General features: G+C 41.4%; 1 protein-coding gene across 4 annotated transcripts in view; it reads right to left on the minus strand.

Moving 5' to 3' along the window:
* The window catches only part of SACS (sacsin molecular chaperone), a 264410-nt gene that overhangs the window by 112960 nt on the left and 132524 nt on the right, over positions 1-18926 (minus strand). For 3 of the 4 annotated variants that reach the window (XM_075127377.1, XM_048845726.2, XM_075127372.1), the window contains exon 2: positions 5106-5202. The exons of the other annotated variant lie outside the window; for it this stretch is intronic. The gene's annotated coding sequence lies outside the window, so the exon portion shown is untranslated. The remainder of the gene's footprint in view (positions 1-5105; positions 5203-18926) is intronic. 4 annotated transcript variants of the gene reach the window in all.

Below are 18926 nucleotides of genomic sequence, written 5' to 3' on the forward strand. Positions count from 1 at the left end.
TGGTCCCAGATGGGAAAATGAACAAGACTGTAGTTTGGCTATAATTTTTTTTAATTCTTGGGTAATTTATTATTTAAATATTATAATTTTTGAAATTATCAGTGATGAATTGTGAAATAATATTTTCTTTATGAATAGCTATACAATATACAGTCACGTCCTCAACTAGCAACACTGATTTGCAGCAGCTGAGGATCTGGCCCACAAATTTCATTTGATTTTGCTTCCCTAAATTTCCCCGACAATAAGCATATTAAGACTGTGACAATTCCCATTCCAGCACATTTTGCTTACTGGCATCTTATTGTATTACACCCTGTCTCAGGTTTCTGCCTGTGATTTATAGGACAATTATATATGAAAAGCAAAATTCTGTACATTTGTACAATAGTTGCAGTAACCTTGACTGTGAATTCTCTTTGAAGCTAGCTGGCATGCTTTTTACAGTAAATCTTTAAATTGTACATCTTTCTACAAGTACTTTGATACCTTGGTATTCCTTTTTGTAGTTAAATTTATTTGTTTCCAATACAAAAGATTCACAGGTTTTATTTTTATGGTGTCATTCTTTATCCCATTTGTTTTGATAAAGGATGTACATTTAAAGTTAAATATGTTTTGGTATATAGCTATTTTTCGGAAATCGGCCAGAGCCAGGCACTTTGTAGGCAGTTACTCTGCAAGCTTCTACATCCTGTTGTGCCTGACACATAGTTGCTGTTTCTGTAACTGAGCTGAAGATTTATTTTCTTTCTTTCTTTCTTTCTCTTCTTTCTTTCTTCTTTCTTCTTTCTTTCTTTCTTCCAAATGTGACCAGGTAATTGATTCAGTTCTGCCCACAGGATCTAAAAAAATTTGAAAAACCAAATCTGTTGGAAGCTGTTGACACCCTCTGAGTTAAAATATCTGGTTTCTTCAATATTCATAAAAAAGTGCTTGTCACTAGATTCTCTTTTCTGCTGTATTTCTGATAAGAGAGCTCCATTGTGACCATATGCAGGGAGCTAAATGCATATGTTTATATGCTGCCTCCTAAAATGAGTGGATCTGGAGCCAATATGTTGAGCATTCATTGAAGACAAGCTGATAATTAAGCCTGTTGGGTATGTAGCCAATAAAGAATAGATTGGATACAATTATACGGCTAGCTTTTAGTACTTCACTTATCCAGGACGGTCAGTAAATTGGTTTGGTATGGATAGTGATTATGACATTTCCAATAATTTTTCTGATTTCTGCAGGAAATACATTTGCATCACAACTCATTTCTCTTGTAAAATTTTCATGACCTTCAATTGTTCAAAATAGCATTGGCCTTAGTTATCTACTATACAATCACACCTTGCAAATGAAAGAAAGACGGTTTATTATGTATAAAGAACATATTGGTAAATTGTTAACAAATCACTGGAGAGTTGGTATTCTTTTGATAACCTGTTTCAGGTCAAACTGGATAGTGAAATTCACTAGATGGATATGTTGGGACGTTACATTCAGTGAAAAAATTACCAGGAAATTGTCTATTATCTATGTAGGTTTGGGTTAAGTCAAGCAAAGGTTTCCCTATCAATTTTATTATTTTATATTTCCAGAGAGTCTATGAGAACACAAACCTTGAAGAGGAGTAGATGATTCTGACACGAGGGATTTGCAATACTGCAGTTAGGGAGAAAAAGGGAAGTATTTCTTAAGAGGATGCGATCATGCTCAAGGATGTGGCTACTCTGAAACCACTTCCTAAAGGGGTGCTAATTTTAAATTTACAATTTATAAGGAGTGAAGGCACATAAAGGAGATATTAAACTGTGCACTAATTATCATCCAGTTAAGATGACATCACATGCTATGAAAGCATGGAAGAAGATGACTGAAAGGCATCTAAGTGGCACAGTTGATATTTGGAAGAGTCAGTATGGGTTTATGATGGGAAGGAGGAAAACTGTTGCCACATTTGCTCTACAAATCCTCATGGAGGAGTTCAGAGAAAAGAGACAGAACTGCATGGTCTTTGTGGACTTGGACAAGGTATACGATTGTATAACAAGAGAATTGGTTTGCTGGAGCTTGTGATGGAGAGGCATGCCAGAAGGACATGTCTGACTTATCCAGGATATGTATGATGGAGTAACTTCCATAGTCAAAACCAAATGGGGCTACGGCAGAGTTTCCACTAAATGTTGGCCTGCATCAGAGGTTAGAGTAAAGCCCTTTTTTGTTTGTAGTTGTTGGATTCATAGTTTCCAGAAGGAACCAGTGTGATCATCTAGTCTGACCTCCTGTATAACACCATAGAACTTCCCCAAAATAATTCCTAGAGCATATCTTCTAGAAAAACATCCAAGCTTGATTTTAAAACTATCAGTGATGGAGAATACACCATGAACTTTGGTAAATTGTTCCAATAGTTAATTACACTCACCATTAACAATGCATACCGTATTTCCAGTTTGAATTTGTCTAGCTCCATCTTCCAGCCATTGGATCATGTTATATCTTTCTCTGCTAGACTGAAGAGTCCATTATTAAATATTTGTTCCCCATGTCAATACTTATAGACTGTAGCCAAGTCACCCCTTAATCTTCTCTTTGTTAAACTAAATAGTTTGAGCTCCTTTATTTGATCACTATAACGCATGTTTTCTAATCCTTTAATCATTCTTGTGGCTCTTCTCTGAACCCTCTCCAATTTATCAACATCCTTCTTGAATTGTAGGCAACAGAACCAGTCACAGTATTCCAGTAGTGGTCACACTAGTCAAATACAGAGGTAAAATAACCTCTCTTCTCCTACTCAAGATTCCCCTGTTTATACATCCCAGGATCACATTAGTTCTTTTCACCACAGCATCACACTGGGAACTCATATTCACCAGAAACCCCACATCTTTTTCAGAAGCACTACTTGCCAGGATAGAGTCCCCCATCTGTAAGTCTGACCTACATTCAGTTACCTGTTTTCTTCATTATTTAACACTCCCCCAATTTTTGTGTCATCTGCAAATTTGTCAGTGATGATTTTGTTATTTTCCACGTCATTGATAACAAAAATTTAATAGCATATGGCCAAGAACCAATCCCTGCAGGACCCTGCTGAAAACACACTCACTCAGTGAAGATTCCCTAGTTACAGTTATATTCTGAGACCTATCAGTTAGCCAATCTTTAATGCATTTACTGTGCACCATGTTAATTTTATATCATTCTATTGTTTTTAATCAAAACATTAAATGTGGTACCAAGTGAAATGCTTTACAGAAGTCTAAGTATATTATGTCAACACTATTACCTTTATCTACCGAACTTGTATTCTCGTTAAAAAAAAATCAAGTTAGTTTGATGGAATCTACTTTCCAAAAACAAATGTTGATTTGCATTAATTTAACTCTTTATTAAGTAAGTCCCACCTCAGCTACTCCAATATTTTGCCTGGGATGAATGTCATGTTGAAAGACCTATAATTATCTGAGTCATCCTGCTTACCCTTTTTAAAAATTGGCACAACAGTTTTCTTTCAGTCTTCTGGAAAGTCCCTAGTGCCCCAAAACTTATTGAAAAGCTACATGAACTGTCTAGCAAGCTCCTCATCCAGCTCTTTAAAACTCTAGGATGCAAGTTATCTGGACCTGCTGATTTTAAAATGTCTAACTTTAGTAACTTCTATTTAATATTCTCCACAGGTACTAGTGGAATGGAAAGAATGTTATCAGCATACAATGAAACTATATCATCTGTTTTTCCCCCAAATATAGAACAGAAATATTTATTGAACACTTCTGCATTATTATTGATAATTCTACCATTTTCATTTAGTAATGGACCAATGCTATTGTCAGGATTCATTTTGTTCCTAAAATATTTTTAAAATTCCTTATTGTCCGTAACTCTGCTGGTCATAGATTTCTCTGTATGTTTCTTGGCTTCCCATATCAATTTTTTACAATTCCTAACTTCTTTACTATCAAACTTCCTCTCTCTTCCATTTGTTATATATTTTATTTTTTACAGCTTTGCGTCCCCTCAAATGAGGTCAGTTTTTTAACCAGTACGGCCTTCTTCTTCAATAGTGGGATTGTGTTTTTTTGGTATCTAGTAAAGTGTTCCTAAATTATTCCCAATTATCATTCACATTTTTCTGATTAAGTTTTGCCTCCCAGCTGATTTGGCTCATAATTATTTTTAACTTTGTGAAATTGCCCTATTAAAGCACAAAGAGAGAGAGAGAGAGTGTGTATGTGTGTGTGTGTGTGTACATATATATTACTGGTCTGGACTTTATTCTGCTTGCTCATTGATCATGACCACTTGTACCTAAGCTACCATAAATTTTTAGTTCTGTGATCAGTTCCTCTTTATCTGCTAGGATAAGGTCTAAAAAACAATTCCCCTGTGTTGGCTGCAATACTTTTTGAGTTAGAAAATTGTCAGTGATAATGTTTAGAAATTCCAAGGATGTTTTAGTGCTGGCAGCATGATACCTCCAACATGTCACTCAAATAGAAATTCCTCGTGATCACACAGATTTTTTTCCTACATATTATATATAGGTGCATAATGAGTTTGTCATCCTGTTCCCTAGTATGATTTGATGGCATGTAGCAGAAACCAGCTAGTACCACATCTTGTGCTTTCTCTGTTAGGACATTGATCCATAAGCATCTTTCTTCCAAGTTATCAGTGACTCAGAAACAGATAATGCCACTTTTGACATAGAGTGCCACCTCCCACTCCTTTTCCCCACTTGATCCTTCCTAAATAGGTTATAACTATTGATTTTAACATTCCACTAATGTGAATCATCCCACCAAGTTTCTGTAATCCCAACTAGATCACATTTATGCTCATAAAATCAGCAATTCCATCATACACATAAGTGAAAATATACAAAGGGAGCCTCCTTGGAATATTCTGTTCGCCGATTACTTAGTGATATGTAAATACGATTGTGAGACCCTGCAAACCAATCTTGAACAGTGGCAACACAGGTTTGAGCTGGTGAGACTTAGAGTGAACATTGGTAAAACTGAGGCTGTGATAACTGAGGGAGGGGACCCACCATAAAGGATATTACCAGCAAAGAGCTAAGTGGAGTGTAAGAATTTACATACCTAGGATCAATGGTTGAGGATAATGGTATCCTCCTGTGTGATGTCCAGCCTTATATTAAAGCTTCTTGGTGCAAACAACAGGAGCTGACTGAGTTTTCTATGACAAAAAGAGGCCAATAAAAGTTAAAAAGCACATTGTATAAAACTATAATTTGACTCATCCTAATGTATGGAACAGAGACTTAGCCAACCACCAGAAAATAAATCAGAATGTTCTCCACCACAGAGATGTAGCTGCTGAGATGGTCAAATGGTTGGACGCTCCATGATAGGAAACAACATGAAATTATGAGGAGCCTAATGCAAATTGCCCCAGTTGAAGATAAGTTGAGGGAAGGTAGGCTACATTGATATGGACATCTCTAGCAGAGACCCAAGAGTTATATTTGTCAGATGTCCTTGCCATGATCTTACATGGAAGACGACTATAGGGGGACTTTGTACCTTGACTTGACAGGGTATCAGTGGACCTTAAAAAGACCAATTTGCACAACAGTCAGGCATACAATCACGAGTTTTGGAAGAAGGCTATAAAAGTCGCTAATGCCAAATAGGGGAGTGGCAAGAGAGAAGAAGAAAAAGGGAATAAAGAGCACCTACATTTCTAAGTGAATGCATTTTCTATTTTTGTTTGCTCTGTCATTATCCAAGATCATCCACTTGATAATATATAAGGCTGTATAACTTTCCAGGGTATGAGAGAAAGCACTAGTGCAGAAGCCACACCAAGGCAGACAACAGAAAAAGGAACATAGGCGCTTAAATACATTTGTGGATGTGGGCCTAACAGTTAACAGCCTAAATATTTTTGTGAATCTGGGCCAAAATACTTACTAGTTAAAAGGAAAATAGTAACAACCTGCTGCAGTCAGAAGTAAAGGAACAATACTGGAGTACAGCTGTTACTGGAGCCAGGCCAACTACCAGGAAGGTATGCTGGAAAAGGCTCTTTTAAAGGGAAAACCCAAAGAAGGGCTTTAATTGATAACCATGCAGTTAGAAAGCAGGCAGTTTGTAGGGGAAAGACATTGAAGTTCAATCTTTCTGAGTTGGGAACAGGTGAAAGACAGCTGAGCTTGCCAAAAGTAGAGTACAGCATGCTCAGGCTAGTACATCGTTCTTTCATTATAATATGTTGGAAAAAACATCCAATCTTTTCTGGACAGAGCCATGATTTCTTTGCTTGAGGTTTACCACTGTAGCTAGCCTGTCTTTTTTCTTGCCAAATTTCTTCCTTCGCTCATCTGCAAATTTACAGAAAGCTAAGGAAAGGGAAAGGAGAACGTTGCTACATGTAACCGTTTCAATGCTGTTTTGTGCCAAAACGTAGAAGACAGGAGAAACTGAGGTGTCAGCAATGCAGCTGGAAATGACTAGGTAAGATATGCCCAGGTGATCCCAGCAGGTGATGCAGGTTCCACTCTGCAGAAGAGGGTAAAAACCCCCAACATCCCTGCCAATCTGACCAGGGGGGAATTCCTTCCCAACCCCAAATCTGGTGATCAGTTAGACCAGGGGTGGGCAAAGTACGGCCCATGGGCCAGATCCGGCCCATCAGATCTTTGGATCTAGCCCACGGGATTGCCCCCCGTGATGCCACAGGCCCCGCGCCGCTCTCAGAAGCAGCCGGCACCACGTCCTTGTGGCCCCGGGGGGGGAGGGGGTAGACGACTCCGTGCGTTGCCCTTGCCTCCAGGCACCGCCCCCCGCAGCTCCCATTGGCTGGGAATGGGGAATCGCGACCAATGGGAGCTTCAGGGGAGGTACCTGGAGGCGTGCCAATGTGGTGCCAGCGGTGCGGCATGGGGCCAGGGCAGGCAGGGAGCCTGCCCTGGCCCCAGTGCACACTGCTGCCACCCCAGAGCTGCTTTAGGTAAGTGGCACCAGGCCAGAGCCCGAACCCCTCCTGCACCCCACCTCCCAACTCCCTGCCCTGAGCCCCCTGCTGCACCTTGCACTCCCGTGCACCCCATCTCCCTGCCCTGATCCCCCTCCAGCACCCCGCACCCCTCCTGCACCCCAACCCCTGCCCTGAGCCCCCTCATACACCCCGCACCCCTCCTGCACCCCAACCCCCTGCCCTGAGCCCCCTCATACACCCCTCACCCCTCCTCTGCCCCAATCCCTTGCTCTGAGCCCATTCCTGCACATTACATCCCCTCCTACATCCCGCACTCCCTCCCACACCCCAACCCCCTGCTCCAGCCCTGCATACAATTTCCCCACCCAGATGCGGCCCTCGGCCCAAAAAGTTTGCCCACCCCTGAGTTAGACCCTGAGCATGTGAGAAAGACACAGCAGCCAGGCATCTAAGATAGAGGATTTTCTGTAACAGCTCAGAACACCAGTCCATCATAGCTGGTATCCTATCTCCAGCTGTGGAAGATCTCTGATTCTTCAGAGTAAGGAAGGGAAATAAATAAATAATTACAATTGTGCATCGGGGGGAACATTTCTTCCTGACCTCTGCAGGTGACCAGCTGAAGTCCTGAAGCATGGAATTAGATTACAGTGATTAACATTATAGTCATCAATATTAGTATTCATCAATATGCACTGGTGGAGCCCACAGTGTAGAACTTGTTCCCCTTTAATATCCATTTTAGTCCCTCTCCCCAGTTCAAAAAAAATCTTGAATTTCCCTTCAAAGTTTGATTTTAACTTTTGTTTTGTTTTAACAGTTCTTCATTGTGCCTTCTTCTGTATGGACCCTCTCAGGAAGGTTTCTGGTTGTATGTATGAACCTGTTCACACTGTAGATCTTGTTTTGGACTGGGATTAGAAGGAACAGAGGGAATGAAGTTCTCATGCGTCATGGAGAGACCATTATTTCCTTCTCTTTGAGTCAAGGCTCACCTTTGCTCCTGTTAAGAGTACAGGAGCAATTTTAATGGTCCACCTTATGGATTAGTGAAAGAGGATGGGTTCCAAGTATCTGAGAAAGAATGACTATACAATTCTCTAACATCTTATATGTTCACTATTAAAATGGTGGCCCTGAAATACTCCTGGCATTGCATTTTCCTCCTAGATCACCTCAGTACACAGATGTTATCTCTCACAGATCCACAGAAGGAGGGAGATTAAGGTGCTGCTGGCAGAAATTGTGCTTTAAATTAAAATGTGTGTGCCATAAAGACAGTTCATTTTTTAAAAATTATTAGGCTGTGGCTATGATAGCGGCAAAGAGGCTATTTCCTCCACCTCAACATCTGTAAAGTCCCAAACAACAGAACTTTTCCACATGGTCTTTTCTCAGATACTAAGTTAAGTTTTTCTCATGGCATGGAGTTTTCCCAACTGCTTTGCCTACAGGATAGCTTGGATGCAGACGACAGTGGTAGCTAGATTGATGCCTGAAAGAAACAAATATAATTTCTTCTATATTTGAGTTTTGGCCACTCACTAAGTTTATGGATATGTTCTGAGAACTTTAGACTACAACCTACAATCCAGAATTGTCCTTAACTGGTAAGGTGACTAATAAGGAAACCAGATGTGTTAGCATAAGACACCATCAATGCTTCCTTCTCAGAGGGGAAGTTGTCACTCCTTTAAGAGGTGCTGATAATCAGACATACGCTCAAGAAGGCATCTCTTGACACTTGTCCTCGCTCCAATGACAGGTTTCAGAGGAGCAGCCATGTTAGTCTGTATCCGCAAAAGAAAAGGAGGACTTGTGGCACCATAGAGACTAACAAATTTAGTTGAGCATAAGCTTTCGTGAGCTACAGCTCACTTCATCGGATGCATGCAGTGGAAAATACAGTGGGGAGATTTATATACACAGAGAACATGAAACAATGAGTGCTACCATACACACTGTAACAAGAGTGATCAGGTAAGGTGAGCTATTACCAGCAGAGGAGAGCGGGGGAACCTATTGTAGTGATAATCAAGGTGGGCCATTTCCAGCAGTTGACAAGAATGTGTGAGGAACAGTGAGGGGGGGGGGAATAAACATGGGGAAATAGTTTTACTTTGTGTAATGACACATCCACTCCCAGTCTTTATTCAAGCCGAAGTTAATTGTATCCAGTTTGCAAATTAATTCCAATTCAGCAGTCTCTCATTGGAGTCTGGTTTTGAAGTTTTTTTGTTGAAGAATTGCCACTTTTAGGTTTGTAATCAAGTGACCAAATAGACTGAAGTGTTCTCCGACTGGATTTTGAATGTTATAATTCTTGACATCTGATTTGTGTCCATTTATTCTTTTACATAGAGACTGTCCAGTTTGGCCAATGTACATGGCAGAGGGGCATTGCTGGCACATGATGGCATTATCACATTGGTAGATGTGCAGGTGAACAAGTCTCTGATAGTGTGGCTGATGTGATTAGGCCCTATGATGGTGTCCCCTGAATAGATATGAGGACACAGTTGGCAACAGGCTTTGTTGCAAGGATAGGTTCCTGAGTTAGTGTTTTTGTTGTGTGGTTGCTGGTGAGTATTTGCTTCAGGTTGGGGGGCTGTCTGTAAGCAAGGACTGGCCTGTCTCCCCCACTGTTCCTCACACGGTCTAGTCAACTGCTGGAAATGGCCCACCTTGATTATCACTACAAAAGGTCCCCCCTCCCACCTCCCGCTCTCCTGCTGGTAATAGCTCACCTTACCTGATCACTCTTGTTACAGTAAAAAGAAAAGGAGTACTTGTGGCACCTTAGAGACTAACCAATTTATTTGAGCATAAGCTTTCGTGAGCTACAGCTCACTTCATCGGATGCATACTGTGGAAACTGCAGAAGACATTATATACACAGAGACCATGTATATAATGTCTTCTGCAGTTTCCACAGTATGTATCCGATGAAGTGAGCTGTAGCTCACGAAAGCTTATTCTCAAATAAATTGGTTAGTCTCTAAGGTGCCACAAGTACTCCTTTTCTTTCTCCAATGACAATTGCTAGAGCTGCTTGCCTTTTAAAAAAATAAAATAAAGATTACTAGGCTGTTTGGTAAGGCAACTTTGTAAGGTCCGAGGCATTTTTCTGCAGCCACATTAGGACATCAGCCAAGCAGCCATAAGCCAAGAAGCAGAATATCACATCCTCACATTCCCTCTAAATTAATCAAATTAATATAATGTAGGGCAGTTAAGAAGTTGCTCCTGTCCTAATAGTACCCACCATCACCAGATAAAGAAATCTTAAGATGTTTCAAGAAAACTTTGTTTGATAGCATTCTGTCTGGCAAGAAATCACTTATCAATTGTGATTGTGAAATCTATACTTCTTTATTGTTTTACCTTTATGGTCCCTACTTCTCTATTGTTTATCTGTATGGTTTCTGTCTGTTTCTTTGATTGTTTCTGTCTGTTGCATAATTAATTCTCCAAGATTTAAATCAACTAAGGTGGGGTATGATTGGTTAAAGAATTGTTTCACTATATGTTAGGATTGGTCAAATAATTATTTTATAATACTTTAGTAAAGTAATTGGTTAAGGTATAGTTAAGCATGACAAGTTTCACTATATAAACTGGCATCCAAAAGGAAGTTCTTTGTAACCAACTCAGGACACAGCCCAATCAGAGCTGCCAGACCTCAACACCCTGCCAACTATATTGAGCAGAATCTGGAGCCCCTGGATGACCTGATCCTGACTAGCCACAAGAACATAAGTATATATGTGGACATCTTCATCCCCTGACTTCTGGAGTCTGTCAATCCTGGCAGAGACAGAAACAATCATACTTGAATAGTTTTGTTCTTTTCAATGGTAAGAAGAGTCAAGCAAAATATCAGGGGAGCTGCAATGTTCTACCCTGTCACTCCTCCTGCTCAATGTGTACGAGATGCTGCCAGGCAAAAAGTGAAACCATTATGGTTGCAATGCCTATAGTATGCTGATGAAACTAAGCTCTGGTACATCAGGTCTTGATGGTGCAGACACTTAGGTTTCCTCATGTCTGGCCATGACTGGAGTGGGATGAGGGATAGTTGTTTTGGATGAGGGATAGTTGGCTGAAACCCAGTCTGGATAAGACACAGATGATGTTAGCTAGAGAGAAGCTGAGAGAAGCAACTAGAGGAAATGATAATATTTAGGAGATGGTGAGGTTGACATCTACCCTCCTTTTGTTACTAAAATTGCAGTGTAAGAAGCCTGTAAACTAGTTGGTCCCCAGTAAACAAGGGGTTAAGTCCAGCTTCACTTTCCCCTCCCACCCTGCCTCCCTTTGCATATGTGCTCCAGGGAATGAAATTCCATTTGGCTTCTGGGACATACAGAGGAGAAAGAATGACTGAAAGGCAAGATCTGAAGACAGGGTTGATCTCCAGGATGGTAAAATGTTGGTTTGTACTCTTTTGGCTTATGCTACCTTATTGCAATTTATGATTATAAAGATTCTCTCCTTGTCAGTGCCAGCCCACAACATTTTGGCACCTGAGGCGGGGAGCTCAAATGACGCCCCCATGCGCCCTTGCTTGGGCTAAAACTTTGAAAGGTCTCAATTCTGCCTTCTTCCTGTTCTGCTCCTCTCATGGTACTGCTCTGCTACCTACCCCAATAAAGGAGAACTAACAACTTAAAACGCCTTGTTCAAAACTTTTATGTAACACTTAACTTTCAAACGCCTGAACAGCAAATGTAACTTTTCTTGTCTGTGTAAACACTGGCATTTTTATCTGTTTGTATAATCAAAGTGGTGCTTCCATGCCTTCTTGGTTACAAAGATTTGAACTGCTTCCTGAAGGTCCACAGTCTGGGCCAGCTCATGCTCTGTTGAGATGGTTGCAAGGCCGACCAGCCTCTCCTGTGTCATTGTGGAGCGTAGATGTGTTTTTATTACCTTCAGCTTGGAGAAGCTGTGCTTTCCACTGGCAACGGTTACAGGAAGTATGAGAAGTATGCGCAGAGCAACAAAAGCATTCGGAAAGAGGGTGGTCATCTTATTTGTGCACATATATTCCAGAACAGCCTTTGGAGTTGATCCTGCTGAAATGTATCTTGAAAGGGCTTTCAGTTCATCACCTAAATCACTCGCATCAATATCGCACATGTCATCATGTGTCAACACTGTCTCTAGTGCCCTGCATTGCTGGTGTAGGTCTTCTTCAGATATAGTGAGGAGTTTTGGAATATCCTACAACATCCCAAATATACTGCTGTGTTCCTTGAGCTGCATGAAACGTTCAGCTGACTGTATTGCACAATCTAGCACCTGGTTAAAGAATTCAACTTTGAATTGCTGTTTGGGGTCTCTTATGGGATTATCCCATGCCTCGCAATCAAAATGTCATCTTCTTTGGTGACTCTTGTATTCTTGAATGGGTGGGAAAATAGCTTCAGTGTGAAGTTCCTCTGCCAACTTCTGTGCACTCTTCAGAACGTTTTGAAATCCCTCAGCTGACCGGTAAGACTATAGGTATGACTTTTGCTTTGTCCAGTTGTTCCATTGCTCCAGATATATCAAGGTCGACACCTTGGAGTCTCTTGCTTACAACATTTATTTCAAACAGTCTGTCATGCCACAACACTAAGCCACACAGAAATTTGAAGTTATGTATGTTTTTGGTGACTCCATTTCCCTCCGCCACTGTTCTCCCATGAATAGTTCCTGTCTGAGCATTATCCTCCATAATGGCAACTATGGCATCATCTGTCTTCCCAATTTGGTCTTTGATAGGCTTTATCGCCTCCACTCGACTTTCCCATCGGGTGGCACTCAGTGGTTTCAGTGTCAGATAGGATGTTCCCAGATGTTGCTTCAAAATTTGCCATCGATGAGTTGATGCAGAGAAATATAGATAGATGGTTTGAATTACATTAAAAAATTCAGCAGCCTCACTAGAAGCTGATGCTGCATCATTGACCACCAAGTTCAATGAATGAGAACTGCATGGACCAAAAAAGCTCGAGGATTTAACTCTCAGATCTGTGTCTGCACTCCTCTGTTCTTTCCTCTCATGTTGCCACCATTATCGTAGCCCTGACCTCTCATGTAAGCTATCGCAATTCCCATATATTCCAGCTTTTTAAGAAGCACATTTGTCATACCAGCTCCTGTAGTATCATCAATGTCAATAAATTCTAGAAAATGCTCTCTGATACTCATCATTACAGGGATGTTTCACTAGGTTCTGTTGTTGTGACAAAACGCACCGTGAAAGTCATTTGTTCCGTATGGCTGATGTCAGGTGTGCAGTCCAGAATAACAGAGTAATATCTTGCTAACTTCAGATCTGCCACAATCTTCTGTTTGATGTTTGTTGCCAGTAACTGTATGATCTCATTTTGAATTGTTTTTCCAAGGTACTGGTGTGTGTACATTTCTTGGGTGGTGACTCTTCTTAGATGTTCCTGGAGTACAGCATCAAACTCAGCCATCAGCTCCACAATTTTAAGGAAGTTTCCATTGTTTGGCACATACAGCTGATCTGAAGTGCCATGGAGCGCTAGGTTTTGGGTAGCAAGCATTCTGACAATGGCAATGAGCCTTTTCGGAACATTTTGCCAGTAAAGAGACTCTGATGCAATCTTCTCTTGATGCTGATCATCTATGGGGGCCTTTAACCTTAGTCGCATCTTAAGCTCTTTCCACCTATGGAATGCTCTCTGGTGATTTGCTGCCTTCTCATGGCATGCCAGATTTCTAGCCAGATTTTTCCAGTCCTTTGTTCCTGTAGTGTGTAGTTCCAGTGTGGCTGGAACATGAGACTGGAAGAATTTGTAACAAAAACAGTATGCAGCATTCTGGGTTTCTGAGTACATAAACCGTGGCCTGTCCACTTTGTCATCATTGGGGATTTTATGCCAGTAATGTGTTGGATGGACACTTCTATTTTCTTTGTCTTTGGGGAACATGAAGTTTTTCACTTGCTGTGGTCCATGCGGTACAAGGAAGTCCCTCAGGCTACTGCTCAAGTGGGTCCACAGTCCTGGATCATCTAGACTTAAGGAACTAAACTCAGCAGCAGCTGTTTCTTGCGCCTCCACCACACTCTTCTCTGATCTACACTTTTCTTCAGGAATGTGCATGGTTACATCCATTTGAGATGGAGACATGGATGCTGCAGTAGCTGCCAGGTCACCTGCACTCTGACTAACTGGAAGATCAGGCATCTCCTCACCATGCACATCCTCACTGGGGCCGGAAGGCTCACCATGAACATTTGTGTCTATGTATCTCAGGAGAGCTCCTTCCTGCTTAGATAGAAAAGCTTCCTTTGCTTTCTTTCTTTTCCTGAATGCTGCCCCAGACGAGCATTTTCTTCTTTCACTCATGACTGCTGTTCTGTGCCAGGTATAGTGGCTCTCAACACTCAGTTGAAGGGGGCAAATAAGCAGGCTGGTAGCAGGGTCTGAGTGAGGGAAGATATAGTGTCTTAAGGGCCTAACTGGCTCCTTCTACTTCAGTTGACTGCTTGTTCTTCTCAAGTGGGTTTAGGGAAGCAACAGGAAACAGGAACCTCCCTGAGAAGCTGGTGTTAATCAGTCCAGGCTCCTGCAGGTGCTAGAGAGGTACATAAGAGGCTCCTCCTCCTCTCTCCCTGCAGCTCCTGCTGCTTTGTTATTCCCTCTCACCTTTTCTCCTGCCTGCCTGTCATGTCTCATGTGCCCTTCTTCCTCCAGCACAGCACTCCACCATGTCTGTGCATCTAGAGCAGAGACAATACATATGCACCAGCACCAGACACAATTTTCTACACTCTGGGTCCTCAGTTCGCCTCATGTAAGGCCAGACCTGCTCCTGGTTAACAGTTTACTGAATGTTGCTATGCTTTGTTTCTGTTGTACCATCTCACCTTCTTATGGGGTCCTGTTGCTGCTGCTGAACTGATTTTTTCATCTCCATGTGTTGAAGAGGTTGTGACCATCCTTTTAGGATGTACACCCCTCCCCCCCACACACCTCAATTATATCCACAACTTTATCACATCCAGCATCTCTGTTCCCAGAGAGTAGCTATCAGTGGTTCAGAGTCAAGCTGCAAGGACATATCAAGTGGGGTCCCGCAGGGATCAGTTCTGGGTCCAGTTCTGTTCAATATCTTCATCAATGATTTAGATAATGGAATAGAGAATACACCTATAAAGTTTGTGGACTATACCAAGATGGGATGGGTTGCAAGTACTTTGGAGGATAGGATTAAAATTCAAAATAATCTGGACAAACTAGAGAAATGATCTGAAGTAAATAGGATGAAGTTCTATAAGTGGAATACTTTGCATTTGTCCTTAGGAAGGAACAATCAGCTGCACACATACAAAATGGGAAGCGACTGCCTAGGAAGGAGTACTGTGCAAAGAGATCTGGGGGTCATAGTGGATCACAACCTAAATATGAGTCAACAGTGTAACACTGTTGCAACAAAAGCAAATATCATTCTGGGATGTATTAGCAGGAGTTTTCTAAGCAAGACATGAGAAGCAATTCTTCCACTGCACTCCATGCTAGTTAGGCCTCAACTGAAGTATTGTGTCCAGTTCTGAGCACATTTCAGGAAAGATGTGGAATAACTGGACATAGTCCAGAGAAGAGCAACAAAAATGATTAAAGGTCTAGAACAGGGGTGGGCAAACTTTTTGGCCTGAGGGCCACATCGGGGTGCAAAACTGTATGGAGGGCGGGGTAGGGAAGGCTGTGCCTCCCCAAACAACCTGGCCCCTGCCCCTTATCCGCCCCCTGACTCCCCCCTCAGAACCCCTGACCCATCCAACCACCCCTGTTCCTTGTCCCCTGACTGCCCCCCCGGGACCTCACCCCCTATCCAATCTGACTGTTGAAGAATGATAATGGGAAATGAATCGATAGCTCAGTGCACTGCCCCATGTCCTAATATAGGGGTGATGAGTTCATTCCTTCATTTGGCAGGGGAATTTTAAAAACAGCCATATGACTCAAAGACATCTCGGCTTACTGCTCAATTACTGTTAGCATGGAAGCGGGAAATAAACAAATACTTGTAGCACTTAAAGTTTGCAAAGTGTTACATCACTTATCTGGCTAATCCTCACAATACTCCTGTAAATTAAGCACAGAGAAAGCTGTGCTGGAGAGGTTAAGCAATTTGCATAGAGCGTTTAGAATTTGGTAATCCCTGGCCCATTAGACCAGACAAAACCTACCTCCCACAAAAAAAAAGCACCTGGAAATCAGGAGGGAACCCCAAGTGCACTCCAGTATGTGGGATGAGGAGTCCTTAACTGCCTATACAAGGTCACTTTAAAAAATGAAAGAAAGAGAATTACATACCCCATGGGCTGGCTGGGTTCTCTCCTTCTCGGAACCACATACAGTAGTGTGACTATATAATAGCCGAGTTTATTGTTGTTGTTATAGACCTGCAGAAATTCCTGCAGGCTGCGTAGCTCCAGTGGTGGGGAAAGACAGATTCATGATAGAAAAGAACAAAGTATGAAAAATGGGGCACTAGTTTTCTCATGTTCCCCTTCTCTCTTCTAAGATGCTCTGCAACTGTCTGGCACACAGGATTTTGGGATCTCTTCAGCAAATAAAGTTTATTCCAACATAGGTGGAACCAAACTCTCCAGCAAGCACAGCTCCAAATGGATTTTGAAAGGGTTTGTTCACCTACCCCCAAACGGCATTGTGAAGATTTTTATAAATATTTCTTAAGTGCTTTAAATATGTACAGTCAAACTGAACTTTCAATTACAATAAATCTGGAGTGACTCAACTGCTTTCTGTGGAGTTACTTCAGGTTAACCCTGAGTATCCGAGCAGTACTGGACTCAAAAAATGTTATACAATTGCTAAGTATTTATTCTTAAAAGGATACTGATATTGTTTGCCAAATAGGGTCTCTATGCCATTTGCCAGCCACAATTGCAGAAGAATGGTAGGGCATTTTACATTCCATGGGTAGTATGCTTTTAGCTAGGGAATTTAACTATATGAATCTCTCTTCTATATGTGGGAGTCTTGTGTCTAAATTGAGATATGCAGCATGCTGAAAATTTAGCTCTGGAAATGCAGAACATTGTTAAAGCAAGGAGGTTAATATAGAGACTTCGCTGCACACAACATGCACAGTTAAAAGAAAGAAACTTTTCAAAGATGAGAATATTCGGTTCTTTGGTCTATGCTATAAATAAATATGATGTACATGAAATCCAGCATATGTAACAGATGATGTTAATGATAATAACTGTGTTCCATGTGGCATAAGAAAAATTCTTAAAAAGACTCCGCCGAGATTGGTATGCCCACAATTTGACCTCTTTTTTTAATTCTTATACTGTCTTGTAACATGTCTGTAATTCTATATTTTTTTTCCAAACAAATATTTCAGTGCTTCTATTCTAATGAAAAAAAATGACAACAGCCTAGCACTGGAAGAAATATGGTTGAATCGTTGGGCAAGGATCACTCTGCCTGTGAGACAGAGGCAATAATATTACCTGTTAATAACAATTACATTAACTGATAGATTATTATAAGGCTTAATTCATTAGTGTCTGTGAAGTGCTTTGAGATCCTTTGATAAGTGATTTATAAGTAGAAAATATTATTAATGAGAAGTTGTAACTACAGTGCTGCAAAGGGAGGGAAATATTTTAAACATAAATGAGAAATTAGTAAGGAAAGTAACTTCAGTTTCGAGTTTCCAGATAGTTAATTATGATGGATGGTGAGGAAAAACACAGAAAAACGGTAAAGATATTCTGTGTATCTTTTTAAGTTTTACAGATTTCAGAATTACCAAAATATATAGGACCTTCTATTGCTGTATTCTCAATATTCCATTCACAAGCTTTCCAAATGCTCTTGTTACTGCTGCTATTCAAAATAATACGCTCCCAAATCGTGAAGGGCATGTGGGAGGTGGGAATGGGGAGGGGGAAGACAGAGGGTATCCCCTGGGAATCAGTCCGTTACAAAAGGCTCTGTGCAATTCTGTTTGTTCCATTATGCTCACACAAAATAGCCCCGGTGCCCTCCACTTACTATACTAACGCATTTGAAAAACGGGTTATTGTGCGTATCGTATTTCACACATAAAAAATGGGCAATATGTCTGGCATCATCTTTGTAATGACCAATGGAAAACCAACAGAAATTGTTTAGTCTTCATAGTAACACAGAAGTAAGAGATAAAAAAGTCCCATTAGATAAGGTATGCAATTTTCCTATGCAATAGAGGACTGTTCCCTAAAGCATACTATCCAAAGTAACCGTAGATGCCCCAAGTGATGGGGCTTCCAATGCACTTACCTTGTTTTTATGAAATCTATGTATGTACGTTGTATAAAACATCAGATGACTGATACCGATTCATAGAGAAATGTTTAAATTATGAGATAACAAGCACAGCTAAAATCAGGTGAAAAATACTTGATGTCCTCCAATATTTAGGCATAATGTGACATATTAGATCAGCTGAATGTCAACCCCAGTTGGGCTTAGACACTAGATGACACAGGATTGGGACAACATTTGCTCTTACTAAATGTAGGCAAAAGTTTTCTTTCACTCTAAAGTCTGTGTGGCTGACGCTCAGGAGGGTAATAAAGTCAGAATGGCATTCTTACTTATTCATGGTTGGGCAGAGTGCTATTCTGATTCACCCTGAAGAGTTGGGAGCACCTTGTGGCGCTCCTCCAGTGAGGAGTTATGTCAGGAGTGGGCAAACTTTCTGGGCTGAGGGCCATATCGGGGTGTGAAACTGTATAGAGAGCCAGGTAGGGAAGGCTGTGTCTCCCCAAACAGCCTGGCCCCCACCCCCTATCTGCCCCCTCCCACTTCCTGCCCCCTGACTGTCCCCCTCAGAACCCCTGATCCATCCAACCCCCCTGCTCCTTGTCCCCTGACCACCACCCACCAGGACCCCACGCCCCAAACCGCACCCCCAGG

The sequence above is a fragment of the Caretta caretta genome, chromosome 1, assembly GCF_965140235.1.
Source record: "Caretta caretta isolate rCarCar2 chromosome 1, rCarCar1.hap1, whole genome shotgun sequence".
Taxonomy (NCBI): Eukaryota; Metazoa; Chordata; order Testudines; family Cheloniidae; genus Caretta; species Caretta caretta.